This window comes from Tripterygium wilfordii, chromosome 21, assembly GCF_013401445.1.
Source record: "Tripterygium wilfordii isolate XIE 37 chromosome 21, ASM1340144v1, whole genome shotgun sequence".
Lineage (NCBI taxonomy): Eukaryota > Viridiplantae > Streptophyta > Magnoliopsida > Celastrales > Celastraceae > Tripterygium > Tripterygium wilfordii.
This window is the reverse complement of record NC_052252.1, coordinates 8,729,929-8,747,982: the sequence shown is the minus strand read 5'-3', so window position 1 is coordinate 8,747,982 and position 18,054 is coordinate 8,729,929.

Here is an 18,054-nt window from a genome sequence, read left to right as displayed (position 1 = left end):
CCTCATAAAATAAGTCCCCATCTTTTTGCTGTCATGTTTGAATTTCCCTTCTTAATTGCTTCGCCTTCTGGGCTAGGTAAAATTTCTTCAAGAATTTTTTTGCCATTTGCTCCCATGTAGTGATTGATCCTAGGTTCAAAGAATTGAACCATAGTTTTACATTGTGTTTGAGGGAAAATGGAAACAACATAGGTCATACTTCTTCCGACGTCAAACCCTGAACAGATTGTACCTTACAGAGTTCAAAGAATTCCCTAATGTGTAGGTCAGGATCATCAAACATTGTGCCTCAGAAGTGTGGGACTGTATTGAGTAGAACTGGAGAGAATGTGACATTGCCCTGAATATTAGGTTGAAATGCTATGCTGGATGGCTGCTCCATATTCTGAGGTACAAATGAATTCTTCATTGGCCTCCAAGCAAGTGCATTGACTGGTGGATTGACAATTCTAGCAAGAACATTCTCAGGATTCTCTCTTGCCATATTTCCCTTGCTTCTCTTCTCAATTGTGCAAGAGTTTGTTCAATCTCTGGATCTTAGTTAATAAGATTTAAACTTTGAGATCGACGTTCTTGCATAAGTGAAAATGTCAACGATAATAACTTTTTTTATTATTATTTTTTTAACAAAATTAAAAGAGTTAATATACACAAAATAAAAAATTAATATAAAAAAATAAAATGGGGCATAAAGGTCAGTCATAAGTATTAACAGAAATAAAAGTTAGATTAGGCGGCTCAGCTGACCACATAAACATAAAAATAGATAATTTTTAATCCTTATTGCATATATCGGAGCCAGAGGCAAGTCGTTGTATTTAATTAGTGAACAAGTGATTAAACATTGACGTTCAGTGCTGAGGCCATGGTTGTGGTGTGTGCGGCTTGTAGGCGAAGGATGTCGTTGAATGTCGTTTATGTTCTCCACAACAAGTAGGTACTGTTCTCAATTTTTAAACATGAGTTCTCTTTTTAGATCAACTTCTACTTCCAGTTCTATATCTGGCGATAGAATCGTCAACCAAGAAGAGATTAATCTTGAGGATTTAGATAGGTCAATTGATACTTGGGATATTCCCCGAGTAGAAATACACAAAATCTATAAAAGAGAATCTAAATTATCTATTTTAAATCGTTCTGATTATACAATCAAAACAGAGGAAAGAGATGTTCCTCTTTTTAAATCTCATGAAACTATTAGATTATTTACAACAAAATCAGTTAAATGGAATGATGTTACTCTACCCAAAACTTGGGAATTGCAGGAAGCTGTACCTCCCAGGAAAATAGAAAATACAAACATAGAGTACGTTACCCAATCCGCTGACAGAAAGGTCGAAATTACTTTCGGCTCTTGACGTCATTCAATAGATTTACAAAATCTTCAAATAGGTTCTTCTTCCAATTCTTTTAAACCACCCTTTAGTCCACAATCAAGAAATTCTTTTTCTGCACCAAGTATTATTTCCAAATCTAGACCTCCACCCAGAACCTCTTATCGTTCTGATTTACGAGGTGTGGAAAATTCTAGTTCAATACCAAAACCTTTTTATGATGTTCAACATCCAGGATCCAACGAGGGTTCTCAAACAGAACAAAAGGATTCACCCCCAATATCACCAACCTATTCACAAATGGTAGATAGCTTTGACCATCCTGAATTAGGTAGGTGTCTTAGAAAGTGATTTCGTTATTGACAAAAAATATTTACAAAAAGAATTTTATCCAAAAGAATACTTTAAAACGTGAATGGTTTCTTACCAATTATAAAGGACAAAAAAGAGAATCAATTCAAAATGAGTATTATGATTTTATAAATGACTACAAAATACAATTATAATTTTTTGATTGGTTTGAAATGACTTTCCATGACATAGGTAATGATTACCCTTTATCTTTACCCTCAGTAAATACGAACATTAGAATCCAAACGTGGCATGATATCGCCCAAAACACCATTATTGAGTCTGAACACCCACCTTTTACCCAACTCAAAATAGATTGCAAAAATATTCCAATAGTTGCTACCCCTTTTAAGATAGCAAAAACCGATAAGGAATTCAAAAATTTAGTTGAACAAAATAATTTTACAAACCAACACTTATCTACAATTGGTCAACAATTAAATAGGATTGAAGATTATGTACAAAAACCAATCCTCCACACTGGTATAGAAAAGCCAGTTTTTAAACCTTACGAAATCCCTCCAAAATTAGTCAAAACACTTAACACTGAAAATAGTGATTTTTATGGAAGCACTAGATAATAAATTAAATCAATTACGAAATGATATTACTCATTTCCCTTCCCTACAAATTCCTAACACTCTTGAACGATCTTCAAAACCTGCACTTCACAATCTTGACAAAACTAATAGTCACACTGACAATTCTGATTTTGAAATTAACAAAATGAAATGGCAATCTCCACAAAAATTATATTATTCCAACAACACTGCACCATATCTTCTTTTAGAAGAAAAACAAACAAATCAGATGAAATATAATGCCAATACCATCTATGAATGGAATATAGATGGAATGTCTGATTACAATATTCTTAATCTTTTACAACAAATGACCATGGTCAGTAATGCTTACAAAACCAAAATGGATACTACTGATCAGGCCATCGCCAACTTAATAGTTGCTGGTTTCACTAGTCAATTAAAAGGATAGTGGGATTACTATCTTACAACATCCCAACAAAATGAAATTTTAAATACAGTTAAAACCACTTCTGATGGTGTGATCATCAAAAGTGAATTCGGTGAAGAAATAGAGAATGCTGTTGCAACCTTGATCTTTTCCATCTCAAAACATTTCTTAGGAGATCCTTCTAGTATTAGAGATAGGTCTTCTGAACTCTTAGCCAACTTGAGATGCAAAAGGCTTCATGATTTTCGTCAATACAAAGATACTTTTTTAACTCGAGTCATGATGCGTCCTGATAATAATCAAGAACGATAAGAGGTAATGATCAATTAACATATGGTGACTTAGTTAATTATATCCAAAAGGTAGGTTTACAATTATGTTCTGATATTAAATTACAAAAACAATTAAAATGGGAACAACATAAATTCAAAATTGAATTAGGATCTTTCTATAAACAATTTGGATATGAAGAAAATTGTTCACAAAATAAAAATATTAAGCAAGAAACTCGTAATTATAGGTCCAGATTTTCTAACAGTAAATCTTATCATAAGAGACCTGACTATTATAAAAAACCTAATTTTAGAAATAGAATAGACAAAACATCTACTAAGGATAAAACAAAATTAGATACAAAACCTGTAGTTTGCTATCAATGTAACACTCCAGGACACATAGCAAAATATTGTAGACTAAACAAACGTATTAACAAACTTGAATTAGATACTCCTATTTTAGCAAAATTAACAATATTATTAAATACTAATGATGAAACAACTTCCAAAAGTAGTGATCCTGATAGTGAAATTCAAATAGACGATTTAAGTTCTTCTTTTGAATGCAATATGCTTTCTCGAGACTAGGGATTCTTTCTAGATGTAGTCAATCACATTGAAGACCCTAAAATTAAATTAGCTTATTTAGAAAAATTAAAACAAAATTTAGTCCATTCAGACAAAGTAATAAAAAATCTCGTCACTACATATAATTTAAAAGACATCTTGTCTAAACATAACCAAAACCCTATAAAAACAAATGATGTCACTCTTCCTGAATTACAATATGAAATTTCTGAAATTAAAAAAGAAATCAAAATTCTCAAAAATAAACAAATCCATGACCGTTGGAGAATTAATGAATTAACTACTAGTGCGGATAAAGGGAAACAAATACTTACATCCGAAACCCCTAGCGAATTAGATGATATTGAAAAAACTAACAAAATTGAGACAGAAGGAATTATAGTTGATAGTTCCTACCAAGAAGATAAACCGTTTCTTGGTTCCTTATCCCGTATTATTACAAGTCAAAAATGGTTTATTAAAATTACAATTAATATTCAAAATTCTTATTCCTTTGATTCAATTGCTTTAGTTGATTCCGGAGCTGATTTAAACTGTCTTCGTGCTAATCTAGTTCCTCGTAATTATTGGGAAACCATAATTGAAGGAATAAAATCTGCAAATGGTGATAATTTAAAAATTCTCTACAGACTCTCTGACGTCACCATTCAAAATTTTGGTATTGGTTTTACAACCAGCTTTCTAGGTATACAAAATATTACAAAATATGTTATTTTAGGAACACCATTTTTAGATCTTATTAAACCGTTTGAGGTCAACAATGAAGGCATACATTCCATGATCTTTGGAAATTGACTTCATTTCCCTTTTATTCACCAACCTATTATTAATAATATTAATTTATTAAAACGACATGCCATACATCATTATAGTCTCAACACTCTAAGAGTTTGTACAGATACAATAAGTGGCCGCAGTGACCGAGGCAGAGGTAGAGGACGAGGTCCCATGCCAACAACAAGTCCTCAAACCCAAAAAGAATCCAAAGCATCATATGCTCTGGATAATTCAATTTTACCAAAAAAGTCTTGGGCAGATATTGCCGAAGAAGAAGATCAAAGAATTGCCCTTAAAGGTAAGCAGGTAGCATCTTCAAACTCTAATTTAGAGATCCCTACCAAATTTTTAGACAACCCAAAATTCCTAACATGGATTTCTTCTTTACAAAAAACACCTGAAACAGCTTTAGGAATTCAGGCACAAAAGCAACCAACGGTTGCATCCCTAGTTGTTCCTACAACTAGTTTAACAATTCACGAATCATAGCCACTTTTAAAAGAATCTCCAGTAGATTTGGTAACTGCTGTTGAGATTGCATTAGCACAAAATCGATCCTTGGGATCAGAAAAAATTTCACAATATTTTAACAAACCAACTTTTCAAAAAGTCATTCTTATGGAAAGAGAATATCACTGTGAATACCTACAACAAGTCGTCTCAAAAATCTTTCCTATAAATTGGCACTATATGCCACACGATTTAAGAAAAACTCAAAAATTTTATGAATTCATACTTGTAGATTCTGATTCAATATCCCTCAAAAAATACCATTCTTCTAATCAAAAGGTTATTACTCATTGCACTGTTCAAATTCTACAGATTATAACTCCCTCTCTATGGGGCCAAGATTTAAATAAACCAAAATGATTTTCTCAAAATTTTGATCCAATAGGATATAATTACTGGGACTACCAGGAAGCCTGGATAAAGGCATTTCTTTATCAAAATGAATTCCAAAAACATTCTTGGTTTTTCTACTTCAGATTTAATCAACATTATGATTTTCCATATTGGTTTAATGAATGGTGGTGGTACTTTGGACCTGTTCCACAAATACTTCCACCAACTGTCTATGAAGGATATGACGTTTTCCGTTCAAAATTTCAACCAAAAGACAAAACGTTACCACCATTATTATATTTCTTCTCCACATTTGCAATATCATGGATATCGAACTGGGAATATGGTTATCATACTGATCCCATTACACAAACATTTCTTATTCGTACCTTTAAATGCAAATGCTCGGAAAAATTCAATGCTCAAAGAGCTTATCCACAAAATGTCCTCAAATGGCTTTCGTCAACACCTTCTCCAAACAAAACCCCAGAAAAGGACCACCAAAAATTTCTTGGGATGAAATCCTTTATTAGTTCTAAATTGGTCTCTGCAAACTCAGAAAGTGAATTAACCCAATTCTTACAAAAAACCCTTTCTGAGCTAAAAACCTATACAAGCCAATCTTCTATTAGATCATCTACAACAAAGTCCGATAAAAACTCTTTAAAGAGTTTTAATTCTGATGATCTCCTGGATGATGAAAACTGCCCAAACCCAGTTATGGTTTGGCTATTCCACCTCAAATGGTAGGTGGTAAAGAAATGATCAAATCCGTTGATAGCTGGAGACTTTGCTAAAAAGTCCAAAAATCCTATATGGTGGCTATTCAAGTCTAGGTTTAAGTGACTTGGCTATTCCACCTCAAACGGTAGGTAGTAAAGAAATGATCAACTCCGTTGACAGTTGGAGACTTTGCTAAAAAGTCCAAAAATCCTATATGGTGCCTATTCAAGTTTGGGTTTAAGGGACTTGATCAAAACGAGTGGCAGTTGCTGACAAAACAAAAGAAGACAAAATGATTAAAAGCACGAAGCTACAGGAGTCGTCAAGACAACAGTAATCGGCAAAGCTACAGGGGAAGAAAAAAAGAGTCAAAGCTATAGGAAAAAGCAAAAAAGCAAAAGTTAAATTAAATGATTATGTCGTGACCTCTCCATCTATATAAGGAGAAGGCATGTAATGTTTGAGGGGGGTTTAGAATCACACTCAAAAACACTCTCTCTTACAATTCCTCCAGTCTCAAAACCAACCTTCATTTTGAAGGTCCTCTCAAGTAGCCCTCTCAAAGTAGGTTAGTTCAAAAGTTTTTAAAATTTATACATATATGCAATATACATATATGTATACACAAGTCTATAGACCTCTTCAAAGTCTGTAAGTTTTAAATATATGTAATTTACATATATTGCATTCAATTCAATACAGTTAATGGCTGGTTTAGCCGCCTCATTTATCAATCTCTCTTATTCTTATTAATCTTGTTTATTAATTATCATGTTGCTACCTCCTAAGGCTGGTTCAACCGCCTCTATGGATGGTTTTAAATTGTTTAATTCTGTTTATGTTATTTAAATTCATTTTATTTGTTTAATTTTATATGTTCCTGATTTACAATAGTTTAGATCTCTTATTTTATGCTTTTGTATAGATTTACTTTTGATCTATCCCTCTTATCAATTATCTATCTAAGTCTTGCTTGCTTAGTCTCTTCTATATAAAGGATGGGCAGTGTAAAGCCAACCACAAATATAAATGAGACTGTATAAAAAAGTAAATGTTATTGTTAGTGGCAGACATTTAAATATTAGAAATGTTAGTAACAATTGTTATAGATAGATATAAGTGGTGGAAGTTAGAACCAACCAATAATAAGTAGTTAGATGGGATGGTTAAGCCATCTACATATATAAATAATGACATAATGAAAAATCTTCCATTTAAATATACAAGAGTTAGATAACAATATATTAAATCAATCCCTGACAACAACGCCAAAAACTTGATATAAGATTTAAGACCCGCTAAAAATATAACGAATCCAAACCCAAATTATACTCGCAAGTGCACGAATCAATTGTAGTATAGAAGTGACAAATACGAGTGTCATATCCACAATGACTGAATATTAAATATTTGCAATTCCAAGAATAATTATTAGTGAAAACAAAATGAATAATAATTAACACAAGTAGACAAACACTAAGGATTCAATTTCACCAACACTATTGAATTTAGATTATTTAGCCGACAATTATCATTTCATTCATGCATGTCAAAGATCAAGTCCCCTAATTTATGTAATAGTCATGGGCATCTAACTTACCACGTCTATCCTTAATCGTAACCATCCATGGGCATCTGGATTGGCTAGGACAATCAATAACGCATTAGGATCTATGGTAACTTATGTAGCGATCACAAAGACCCTAGCATATGGCATCTAGGTCTAAGTAACTCTGGTGTTAACTACAAGAGGCTGGTCTCAAATTGGACATGGGCATATGCCTCAATTTGCATCATGGTAATCAAACCTAATGGTAGCCAAACATCAGGATTTAATTATCAATAAAGCATAGCGAATTAACACTTGACATAACATAAATAAACTAACAATTAATCAAATAAAATTTATTTAAACACATAGAGTGGATCCATCGTCACCCTATTAAGAGGATTAGTTCCTCATGCTAGGCTTACACAAATAATATAACATACTCATAAGAACACCCCCTTGTATAGTAAATCTAAACTTCCTCTCAGCTGCCCAAGAACAACTTCCTCACTTTCTGCCTCTCTCTACTCTTTGTTTCTCTAGCAAAAATCCTCCCTCGAATTGTCTGAGGGTCTAAATTTATAAAAGTGAAAATCTACTGGTGAGATGGAGAATACTGATCATAATCTTCACATGGGTCCTTTCAGTGTTGTATTTCGCAGTATTGATGAAGAGTTGAAGACTTTAGAAGAAAATCAGCTGCAATATTAATCCATACGTGAAAATCAATACAAATAGATCATTTATTGATCTCAAGACAACTATATACATATATATATATGGACTTTTGGTACCAAATGCAGATGGAAATAAATGATGTGGGGTAAGCTTATATACATATGTATATATATTTTTCTACAGTATAGGATGATTATATGGAATGGTGATATGTAAATATACAGATGATGCAAGTGGTCTATTTGGCACTTAGTATGATGACACATGGTTGAACAGAACTAGACTTCATATGGTCTATTTATGGAACAAGACCAAAACTGAAAACGGCTTATAAGTTTTTGGGCCTAAAATTGTAGAAATAATTATAAAGTGATTAAAAATGATATTTGTACTTTAATTATGTAATAATGACTTCAAGCCCTAATTGTATGACAAATGTCCATGATAAATTATCAATTAAAGTGTACATTTGAACATTTTTCAGCAAGGTACCATGAAACACTATATTTTTTCTCTTTGATATTTATGCTTAGTCAGTGTTTAAGATATAAAAAGAAACTGAAATTGGATTTAGTCTTATGTCTCTATATATACCTATGGGCAATTTATCATTCTACAGAGCCATGGTCGTATTGGGTTGGCACTATGAAAAATGTGTAGAGTAATATTTTTTGCTTAGAGATTCTTCAAGCTCAATTTTTCTTTCTCCATATCCATGAAAATAATTAATTGAATGTACGTTCGTAATTTGGATTTTTCTACTTTTTCTATTCCTATTGGTGTGCTAATTACTTATTAGAAGTTCCAGAAATCTGTTGTTGTGTGGGATCTGAGTGCATGCATGTGTGAATCGATTTAAGGAAGTTGTTAATCAGAGACTTGATAGCTTACTATGTGATATCTTAACAAAGTAACATGATATTCTTTGGGCATTCAATTTTGAAAACCACCTGTTATGCACTATATATAGGGTTCTACAATTTACCATTAAATCTACAAAATATGTCCTGCCATGGTAAGTCTCTTATTATTGGATGGGTTTTGGGCATTCTGTCTATTTTTAGTCCCATTTGAAATCATTGATTTTTGCCTTTTTTATTTATTTACGCTTCATAGTATGCTTGGGTGCATTCATGATTTACAGTTTTAACATATAAAAAGCTTCGGTTCTAGTCAATTCCATTGGTGAGCTTTCTTCCTAATTTTTAGTGCTATGTTTTTTTGGTATCTAATTTTGGTAAAGATGGATCTCTTCGTGGTTAATTGTCACAGTTAATTGTTCAAGTAGAAGCTAATCATGTGTTCCAAGTAATCCCTCTATTGTTACAACGTTTGGTGGGGTTTAAGCAGTCAATTTTGACTTTGATGAGAGTTTTTCTTTATTTGTTTTTTTTTCTGCAATTTATTTTTGCTCTGCTATGTTTGAGTCTTTAGTGAATGCAAATTCACAATTAGAGAGTCTAAACTATTCTTACAAAGTCTGTTGGTTGAAGTGATTTTCGGTGGTGTTTACCAGTAGGAAGAGTCTCTGATGATTAAATTGGTGATCCTTTCGCTTGGATTACTGATGTTCTAATTATATGCATATAATTATATATCTTTTTAAATGCAATCTTGTATCGTTTAGAGTCAATATGGGATTGATGCTGCCTAAGAAATGTATATTTGCACATTCCAGGTGCATAGGAGCATATCGGACGAAAAGGAGTCAAATTGGATCAAAGATTGAAGAACTTGAAGAAAATGGTAGAGAAGAATTCCGATCGATCGGCCAGTTTAATTCAGAACTTTTCAGAGAAGATTTTCGATCGATCAGAGCTGAGGTCCGATCGATCGGACCAGCCCAACAATTACGATTTTAGGTTTTCCAAATGCCCGAAGATGCCCTAAACTCTTGTGGGACCGACTCCAAATGATACCAACTTGTATTAGAAATGGTCTAGAGGTTTAAGGGAGTATAAAAGAGTCATTTTTAGGGTTTTGGAGGGGGGATTCACATACTTGGAGGCTAGGGTTGGAGCTTTCTCTCTCTTGACAGTAGCCATTGGAGCAAATCAAAGGGTATTTCAGGATTTTCTCTTCTTTCTTCTCTATCTTGTATTAAATGACTACCATATTTGATTTAATGATGTATTTACTTGCCATGAGTGGCTAGATTCTCTTGCTAGGGTCTTAATGTAGTCAACCCTTGATGATTCAATAAATTTGGTTTCCTTATTAGTTGATTTCTTTCTCTTATTGATTGTTTCGGGTGTGCTTAATGCTTTTGGATGTTTGATCACTATCTAAATGATTCGTTGCCTAAATTGAAACTGAAATGAGATTTCTAGGATTTGCCTCTAGCCATAGACAACATAAGTTGCATGAACCATAGAAATGTAGGGGCATGACCTATGCAATCGTTAAATGCTTAATCCACAAATCTTAATGGGTCGTTGTCTTTTGAATCCAATTGTTAAACATAACAGGGATTAGAGATAGAGGCACTTCCGGTGTGACCAGGCATGGCGCATTGGAGAGGCTAGGAAAACCGATTGTCAAGCGAGAGATAGTAATTCAGGATTAAGGGACCAAGTGACAAGTGAGTTGAATTGGATAAGTTGCGGTGAAATTAAGTACCCTAGTATTCTCCTTCCTTGGTTTACAATTGTGTTGAATTGTGTTTTCTTAATTGCTCTTTTGCTATTTGATTTAGATTAGATAAAAACAAAACCAACCACAAATCCTTTTTACCCAATTTACATAGTTATTGTTTAATTTGACGTTGATTTTGATTGCCAACACATCCTTAATGGAACGATACTTTCTCATCACTTTATTACTTGTGCGATTTGTGCGCTTGCAATTAAATTTACGTTAAGTTTTTAGCGCCGTTGTCGGGGATTGAGCCAATTCGTTTGTGTCGAATTAAGTTTTCAATTGTGCTAATTGGTTTTTATTTTCTTACATAAATTCTTTCTCTTGCATGAGCTTGGGGAGATGTACTCTCAATTCAAAATTGATTAATTTTGATTTGGAAATTGAGAGGACACTTCACAATCTTAGGTGGGAGCATAGTAATAATCTAGTGAAAGGCATGGGAGACAATTTAGCAAGGAAGAATGTTGATGAGCCTGGCGGGGGCTTAAATGTGAATGAAGCAAATGGTAAAGGTGGAGGTGCTAATGGAAGAAATGGTGGTAAAGAGGTTGAAAATCCTCCTAGGCAATTTGATTCTCACTCTCTTGAGGATTGTGCTAGGCCTACTTGGGATACAAATCCTTCAAGCATCCGATATCCTCCTATCAATGCCGCTAATTTTGAGATTAAGCCGACTATCGTCAACATTGTCTCGAATTCTATGGTTTTCTATGGTCTTCCTAGTGAAGAGTTCAATGTTCATTTTCGCTCTTTCTTGCATATGTGCACTACTTTTGGGATCAACGGAGCTTCAAAGGATGCTATCTTGTTGAGGTGATTCCCATTCTCTTTGAGTGACAAGGCTAAGGGGTGGTTGATATTCTTGCCTCCCAATTTTATCACCACTTGGGATGAGATGGCGGAGCAATTCTTGATAAAATTCTTCCCTCCGGCCAAGGTGGTGCAAATTAGGGCGGATATCATGTATTTTGCTCAAAAAGATCTTGAATCATTTTATGAGGCTTGGGAGCGCTTTAAAAGCAGTATTAGAAGTTGTTCAAACCATGGACTTCCGAAATGGGTGGTGTATCAAGTTCTACAATGGTTTGAGTCTGCATACCAAGAAAACTATTGATGTAGCTGTTGGAGGTTCATTTATGACTAAAAATAAAAATGAGGCTAGGGAACTACTTGAAAAAGTGGCCAAGACCACTAACTTTTGGTCCTTAGTGAGGGGGAACCAAAGGAAGGAGAAAGCTATAGAGATGATGAAGTTATGTCTACCTTAGCTATTATGGCTAAGAACATTGATGCATTGACTCCAAATCAAACTCAAGGGATACATGCTATGCAAATCACACCTTTCTACATGCCTTGTGATTATTGTAGTGGATGCCATCCTAATGGGGAGTGTCTTATTGCTTCTTCATCTAACTCTAGTGAGCAAGTAAATTTCGTTGGTGGAGGCAACTTTAATCGACCCTAGAATGATCCTTATTCCAATTTCTACAATCTGAGATTTAGGAATCATCCCAACTTCTCCTGGAGCAATACTCAAAATGTGCAAAATTCTCAACATCAAGTGCAACCCCAAGAGAAAAAGAAAGATCTTGATGAGATTCTTGTTAAACTTGCCAGTGGTCTTAAAGCTCTTACAACTCAAACTTCCCATTATATAAGAAAGAAGGATCTTGCCTTGCAAAATAAAGCCACAATTTTTCAGAATCAATGAGCTTCTATAAGGAATCTTGAGATGCAAATGGGGCAATTTGTTAATGCCCTCTCATCTAGGGAGAAGGGTGGTTTGCCTAGTCAACCGGAAGTAAATCCTAAAGGCAAAGAACAATGTTTTGCCATTACTCTTACGAGTGGAACTGTGATTAAAAATGCTACTGAACTTGATATTGAAAAGGCGAAAATTTTGTAAGAGGAGGAAAAATTCAGGAAAACAGGGAAGAAGGAAGCTAAAAACTGTCTAGATGCCATTTTCGATCAATCAGATAGGGTTCCCGATCGATCGGACCCCTTTGATGAAAATTCACCCGAGGCAAAATTTCATCGATCGGAGCACAACCCGATCGATTGGCTAGTTCCAGTAAAAGTGGATGAATGCAACAATAAGAAAAATATGCTGATCTGCTATACTATAGAATTAGATTGGCCTGATAGTTCTCTTCCTACACCTTCAATGAAAGCTTATGTGCCTCTAATTCCATTTTCTCAAAGGTTTAAGAGCACCAAGAAAAAGGATGATCAATTCTCCAAGTTCTTAGAGGTATTCAAAAAGCTTCAAGTGAACCTTCCCTTTGCCGAGGCCTTAGAGCAAGTTCCTAGCTATGCCAAATTCATGAAGGATATCCTATCTAAGAAGCGGAGGTTGAAGGAGCATGAAAAGATATAATTGAATTGACCGAAGAATGTAGTGTCATTGTGAAAAGAAAGCTCCCAATCAAGAAAGATGATCTGGGAAGTTTCACAATCCCATGCACCATTGGACACACCTTGATTTAGAGATCTTCATGTGATCTTGGAGCTAGCATAAATTTGATGTCATTATCAGTTGCCAGGTAAATTGCGATGAAGGAGATTAGTCCAACCACAGTGTCTTCGCAAATGGCGGATAGATCTATCAAATACCCTTTTGGCATAGTGGATGATGTTTTAGTAAAGGTGGGTGAGCTCACGTTCCCGATTGACTTTCTCATCTTGGATATGGAGGCCAACCTTACTACTCCCATAATCTTGGGAATGTCATTCTTGAGCACCGGGAGAGCCTTCATTGATGTAGAAAAAGGGAAGCTTACTTTGAGGGGTGCGGGAGGTGACCAAATCACTTTTAAATTATTTGGAACTAGGAGGCAAGCAAAGATTTCTCAACAATGCCTCCAAGTGCATCATATTGACATGGTCATCCTCGATAAGCTTGAGAAAGAAGTTCCATATATTTCGGTGGAAAATTTTCTAGGCCAAGATCCAAAAGTTGAGCATGAGTTCCTAAGGCTACTCCCCAAGCTGAAATTGATGTATCAAAATCCCAAGTTGGAGGGCCAAAAAGAAGAAAAAGAGGAAGACTAAGAAAAAGAAGAAGCCGAAGAAGGATGTGGTGATGAAGGCTTGTGTTCAATGCATAGCATCTAGGCCAACAAATGTCAATCCCAAGAAGCCTTCAAGGGGAGTCTACACCACAACTCTCAAGGATCCCGGTTGACTTCACAAAGGAAAGTCGGGTTGAAGACTCTAAACCAAGCGCTTGTGGGAGGCAACTCAGGTTTTATTGTTCTATCTCTCTCTTTATTTTTTATTTCTATTTTCAACTATTCCATGCATTGAGGACATTGCATATTTTAAGTGTAGGGGTGGGAATCTAGATTTCTAGCTTTTGCTTGTTACAAAAAATTATAGAGGTTTAAGGGAGTATAAAAGAGTCATTATTAGGGTTTTGGAAGGGGGATTCACACACTTGGAGGCTAGGGTTAGAGCTTTCTCTCTCTTGCCAGTAGTCATTGGAGCAAGACAATGGGGATTTCAGGGATTTTCTCTTCTTTCTTCTCTATCTTGTATTAAATGACTGCCATGAGTGGCTAGATTCTCTTGCTAGGGTCTTAATGCAGCCAAACCTTGATGATTCAATAAATTTGATTTCCTTATTACTTGATTTCTTTCTCTTATTGATTGTTTATGGGTGTGCTTAATGCTTTTGGATGTTTGATCACCATCTAAATGATTCGTTGCCTAGATTGAAATCGAAAGGAGATTTCTAGGATTTGTCTCTAGCCATAGACACCATAAGTTGCATGAACCATAGAAATATAGGGGCATGAACTATGCAATCGTTAAATGGTTAATTCACAAATCTTAATAGGTCTTTCTCTTTTGAATCCGATTGTTAGACATAATAGGGATTAGAGATAGAGGCACTTCTAGTGTTACCAGGCATGGCGCATTAGAGAGGCTAGGGAAATCGATTGTCAATTGAGAGATAATAATTAGGGATTAAGGGACCAAGTGAGTTGAATTGGATAAGGTGTGGTGAAATTAAGTACCCTAGTGTTCTCCTTCCTTGGTTTACAATTGTGTTGAATTGTGTTTTCTTAATTGCTCTTTTGCTATTTGATTTAGGTTAGTTAAAAACAAAACCAATCACAAATCATTTTTATCCAATTTACATAGTTGTTGTTTAATTTGACATTGATTTTGATTGCCAACAAATCCCTAGTGGAATGATACTCTCTCATCACTTTATTACTTGTGCGATTTGTGCGCTTGCAATTAAATCTACATCAATTACCTATGTCTACTTATATATGTGTGGATGCTTAATATGTAGGGGTAATAACACTTTTGGGTATTGAATAATTTGACCCAGTTCAACTCGGGAACCTATTTTTCAAACGTTTCAACTTGAGTATCGAAATTTCAAATTTGTTCCAAAATGCTCACACGGGCAGTTTTCAAGCAGTTCGGTCAGTCAAATCCGTGATGTGGCTAAAAAAAGTCAAATTTAACTGATTTTTGCTGATGTGGTCCTGACAAATTGATGACTTGGACATTCCTTGCCATTCTCCTTAACAATTTTGGTTGTTCTCAAGCTACAACTCGCGAAGATGAGTGGAGCTGATAGAATTTAAGTTTTCTTATTCATGTCTTTGAGAAGTGACAGAAGATGAGTGGAGCTGGAGAGGAGGCGGAGGAGAGGTGGGGAGAGGTGGGAGAAAGAAGAAGGGGATTGAGAAATTAGGGTTTAATTGTTGAGGAAGAAATGATTTGTAGGATTTTTTATTTTTTTTTACAAAATTCCACATCATTGCCACATAATATAAAAAATTAATTATTTGATTTTTTAATGTCATCTCAGCGAGTTAAATGCCCGAATCTGCCCGTGTGAGAATTTTGAAACAAATATGAAATTTCGATACTCAAGTTGAAACGTTTGAAAAATGGGTTCCTGAGTTGAATTGGGTCAAATTATTCAATACCCAAAAGTGTTATTACCCCTTAATATGTATGTGTGTATTTTGTTTTGTCTGATTATGTTGTGCATTGATGAAGTATTTCAATGCCTTATTTTGTATGCTTTGTATCTATGAAAGTTGGTGCTTTGATGGTGAAAGTGAGGGGTTTGTGTTCTTGCATTGACACTACTTTTATGGTCTTAGTCCGCTTATAAAATGAAATATATTTGGCTTGAATGCTAATAACCCATTCGATGAGGCTAACCATAATTTCTTTGCCGTAAATTTTATGTTTTAACTCATGAGTTGAACCTTTTTTTGGCATTTGGTAAGTTTTTTTTCTTATTTTCTCTAGAGACAAAAATATTTGTAAGTTTATTTAAACAATAATAATCAAAATTTTCATATATGTGGTTGTAATTCGTATTTAGATACTTAGCTCTTCAGTTATATTATCAATTATCAAATTAGAGTTTTTAAAACCTGCTTATAATTATTCTCTTTAATACATATGTACACAATCTTACCATGAATTCAACATATGGTATTATAAAGTGTGTTATTGTTAGTTGGCATTTGCCTACTGAAGCTTATTTATTGCAAGTTGTGCAGGAAACACTTGATAAAGCCAATTTAATTGAGAGGGATCTACCTGCAGTTACAATAACTATTAGTCCTCGCTTAAGTCTCTGTTTTCGTGGTAATTGAAGTGATTCATACCTCATAGCTTTCTTTATCCCATTTTTGGTTTTCTTAGGAAAAGCTACATGCGACTCAGACTATTGTAGAGTGCTCCAATGCCCCAAGTCTATCTTGCTAAACTATCTGATGTCTCCTTAATGTTAGTGAAATCGTCACCTCAAACCTTATTGTAACCATAATTTTGAGGTTTTGTAACCTAAATTTAGTACATAACAAAATATCTACGGTTATATATTTGTAATTTTCCCGTTCATATCGATACTTTCAATATGTATTTTTAATCTACAATATATTGAATAAATAAAAAATTTATATGGGACAATTTGAGCAATATGGACTTCAAATTTTAACACCATATCGATTCAACATTCTTCGTACGTTTCTATTTTCAATATGTATTTTTAATCTACAAGAAACTTAAAAATAAAAAGGGAAAAATGGGGTTCGGTACACTAGATTGTACTTATTTGTAAAAAGATGCAACCACTAAAACATCCTTTTAAAAAAGTCCAATGGGGACCTGCTTTTACCAAAATAATCTCATATTTCATTTTCTCTCCCACAAAACCTTCCTCCTCATACCGTGATTTTCTCTTTCCATCACACCATGATTTTCTCTCTCCACGAACTGCAAAAAAACTACCAATTTTCGGACCTTAAAACCTCAATTTTCAGATATTTCACATCCATAATGACGCTTCTTTCTCAATCTCGAGTGATACTATACTGATTTTCTGGAAAATGGTTAGCATATTACATACCCAAAGCTTTTTTGGGTTAACGGATACTTTGGTGATATTATCTAAAATTTGTGCACCGAAAACCTTTGTTCGTTTTCAAATTAAGTTTATGTCTTGATTTTTGAAAATTTCGGTTAATTTGTGGTATATTTGTTAGTTAGGGTTAGTTGGAACATGTTAGAGCTTTCGATACAATACTGATACTTTTGTGCATTTGAGGCTTTCACGTGGTTAATTTTCATCTATTTTCCTTCAATATTTTCAAATTTTGGTTTGGATAATATTGTTTCTGGTGCAGAAACTACTTTTTTTTTTTTGAAATTTTGGTAAATTGATACTATAGTGAAACTTTTGTAATTGCAGCAAATGATTGATACTATAGTGATACTAAATGTGTAATTCATTAAATTATATCAACAATCAATTTGTGGGAATGTAAGTGGTTGAGGGATTTTTGGCTTGTTTACTGGTGAATTTTAGTGTAGATATGACATTTTTCTTTGGTATTTTGTTGAACTGATACAATAGTGATACTTTTAAACATAATATCCAATTTAGTGTTCAATTTATATATGTCCCTCATAAAATGATGATACAAATGTTGGAATGTAAATTTGATTGCATTACATGTCTTTATGGGTCAATGGTATCATTTTAGTGGATTTTTTGTGTTCGTGATAATATAGTGATACTATAGTGATAAATCTCTACACTTGTAAATGTTTTTCCAGAACGAGCAAGAGAGGTAACCAAGAAAAGAAAATCAAGAAACGAAAAGTAATTAGGAAGAGGAATTATGCATATTGGTTCAATTGTATCATTTTAGTGGATTTTTGCTATTGGTGATACTATAGTGATACATCTCTGCGACTATAAATATTTTTCCAGAATGAGCAAGAGAGGTACAAACCAAACAAAGCAAGGAAGGAGAGAAGAGAGAACGAAGCACAG